This window comes from Anneissia japonica, unplaced genomic scaffold, assembly GCF_011630105.1.
Source record: "Anneissia japonica isolate Jap-2015-1 unplaced genomic scaffold, ASM1163010v1 scaffold6305_len51955_cov117, whole genome shotgun sequence".
Classification (NCBI taxonomy): domain Eukaryota; kingdom Metazoa; phylum Echinodermata; class Crinoidea; order Comatulida; family Comatulidae; genus Anneissia; species Anneissia japonica.
The window spans coordinates 25,847-29,219 of NW_022723758.1; the positions used below are offsets into that span (position 1 = coordinate 25,847).

The 3,373-nt window shown below is 33.6% G+C and overlaps 1 protein-coding gene across 3 annotated transcripts in view; it reads left to right on the plus strand.

Moving 5' to 3' along the window:
* Positions 1–3,373, plus strand: part of LOC117112373 (poly [ADP-ribose] polymerase tankyrase-like) — a 28,785-nt gene that overhangs the window by 18,622 nt on the left and 6,790 nt on the right. The window lies entirely within an intron of this gene.

Sequence of the window (3,373 nt, forward strand, 5' to 3'; positions counted from 1 at the left end):
TATATATATATATATATATATATATATATATTATATACAAACTAGGAAAACAAATATATATCGTAAATAATGATAATAACAGCAGTGCTCTGATAGGAACAAGATGTTATTACTGTATTGTACCAAGCAACCGTAAATCCTCGAATAAGCACCTCGGAGCTTATAACATTTTTAGAGTCTTGGTGCAGCGCTTAACTTGTTCGAGAGCGGCGCTTATTACAAAAAATATTGGCCTGTCGCTTTCCATGCCCGTTCCATGTTACCTATCTCACGTACTGTATTCACATAATTCGGTAGGCCTACATCTTTGTTAATAAACATATATAAAGATATACATGTGTCTTCATTGTCTTATTTAATTATTCATTTGAACACAGTATTTCATTGTATTATTATTATTATTATTATTATTATTATTATTATTATTATTATTATTATTATTATTATTATTATTATTATTATTATTATTATTATTATTCGAGAGAGGCGTTTATTCGAGAATTCTCGGTAGCCCTTCAACGAAAGGTTCCTTTTATTGTATGGATAAAGTGTCGAAAGGTCCACTGATTAATATCATATAAGAAAGTATAATACATACTCCAAGTATTGAAATACACGCTATCATGTTGGGATTCAATATTTCGACATTAATTATGTCATCATCCTGATGATGACATAATTAATGTCGAAATATTGAACCCCAACACGATGGCGGATAAAGTGCCTGTAGCGAGATTCCAACTTGCAGCCTCAAGCTATCAAGGCGAGTATCACACCGTTAGACCTTCCAGACCCATGGTGGGTGTGCAAATCAATCCCAATGCGCTCGCTCTCTCGACAACTGACACATATGCTCACACATAGTGGAGCAAGTGTGAAATTTGTTACCTTTTTCTGAAAGAGGAGTTAATGGGTCCTTTGTGGCTGGCTCAATCTCCATTCCTGTGTCTGCAAGAAATATTAAGAAATTTGTGTAACATTTCAAGGGTTTATTCTAAATAGAATTAAATTAAATGTCTAAACAGTATTTGCTGTCTACAGGTACATTTGAATAAAAGATATAAAATACTTATGAAAGTCAAATCAAACTTAAACTAATAATAGACCTAGGACTATCGTAAAATTTGTAATTAATAACAACCCGTTACCCCATTAATAACCCCCTCTAATAGTAAGCCAACCTAGAAGTTAATCTATATAATAATAACCAACTACTATAACAATAAGCCACGGGGTTACTATTAGAGTCGCCAAACATATAGACAAAATGACATTCAAATTAACATTTTTGTCGCCCTTAAAACGATTTATTTCATAAAAGGCATTCTTCACAATGTCATTGCGAAGATGATCCTTTCTTACTTCCTGCTAAATTGTCCTTTTAAATGCTTAGAGAATTCTTTCAAATTTAATTTTCAAAATAAAGATATTAAGCTGGGGTGGGTGGGAATTTACTATTTTTAAATGCCAACATTAAGCTTAGTATTATAACCAACTACTCTAATACCCACACTAAAAATAATAAAAGAATAGTAACCCAGGGTTATTATTAAAGTTTTTCGGTATTTTTTAAAACTCGGCTATCGTTCCAATTCGTCATTAACAGTGTTGCTGTTGATTCTTTGGTTGCATTTACAGACTGCTTATAACAATAACCCAATTGATGTATTATTATTATTATTATTATTATTGATACTGTTATTATTATTATTATTATTATTATTATTATTATTATTATTATTATCATCATCATCGTCATCATCGTCATCACCATCATCATTGTTATTATTTGTATTATTAAAATTAAGCAACTTGCAATGGCAATACGGCAATGAGTTAGACCAAGTTTGATTGGCTAAGCACTGTATAACTTCTGATCCAATCAGGTGATAACCATCTTGACAGGAATATGTCACCTTTGAACCAATGCTGACACTATTTCCGGTCCTTATTCCATTGTTAGGTGTCCCTGGATCTGTACAAGAACCTGTCGTAACAAACAAGCATTAGGCAGTTTTCGCGGCACGACGTTTACCTTAACGTTAACGAATGACGTCATAATTTATTCATCTTGCGTTGCGGAGTACGTTAATTTCAGGATTTTACGTGCTCGACGTACGTTAGTTTCGGGTTTGCACATGCATATTTCGATTTGTTTACAAAAGGGGCGGAGCTATCTCGCTGCATGTTGGGTACTAAAGTTAAAGTTAAGGTTAACGTCGTCCGGCGAAAACTACTTATTAACGCTATATGGATATCATAATACATTCTACCTAAATGAAATAACTGTCTACCATTAACTTGATATCAATTTTAATATCTTCGTTTAATTTTCTTATATTTAATATTATTATTTGTATTGTAATATTTATTTATTTAAATTAAGTATTATGTCATCTATTAGTCTAGGCCTATAAGGCTTTAATTGTTTTACTTATACTAATTCTTCTACGTTCAACAAATATATTTTTAAAGTATAGACTATTTAAATGTTGTTATCAGTATGTACCATATAGATATTGGTTGGTGTTTATATTTTCACTTACTAACCGTATATTTATTCAATTCAATTCAATTCAACGTTATTGTCTATGGAAACAGGAAATCCATTTTCATGATAACAATCATAGGCGCATATTAATATATTACTATACATTCAAAGGAAAACATTAAATGGATTATCTAGACACGAAAGGGGTAGGTCAATGCAGGCAACATGTAATACTGTAGTAGGTTTTTTTATACTTAGTAAAATTGCAAGTGGAAACTAATTATGATTTTTGGACAATAACCTTATTTTGTATGTCCTACCTATATTGCATTGTAGGCCTGTCCATGTGCTGGGGCAGTCGCACTGATAGGCACTCGCACTGCCTAAACACGTCCCGCCATTTTTACATGGAAGACTAAAACAAGCATTTTGCTCAACTTCTGAAATAGACATTAAATAATGATTAATTAATAGTTAATAACATTGATAATTAATCGTTGATAGGCTGATGAAGAAGATAATGATGTTGATAATAATGATAACGATGATGATTATGATGATGATGACGATGGCGATGATGATGACGACGGAGCCGTCGGGGAGAGCTGTCCCCCCCCCCCCCCCCCGTCGGGGAGAAAAAGCACGATTCGTCGGGGAGAAAAAAAAATATTATATGTATTTTTTACATATTAGTAGACTCTAAAACCGATTAAATAAGACTTTTAAACCCCTAAATTGTCGAAATTTTCGGAGGCTTCTCCCCCAGGTCCACTTTCGGGACATTTTAATCGAAGCTCGACCACGCCCACTTTGCTTTCGTCGGGGAAATCTGACACCTCGTCGGAGGCCCGGCCCCCCGTCGGGGACCTCGCCCCCTCCCCC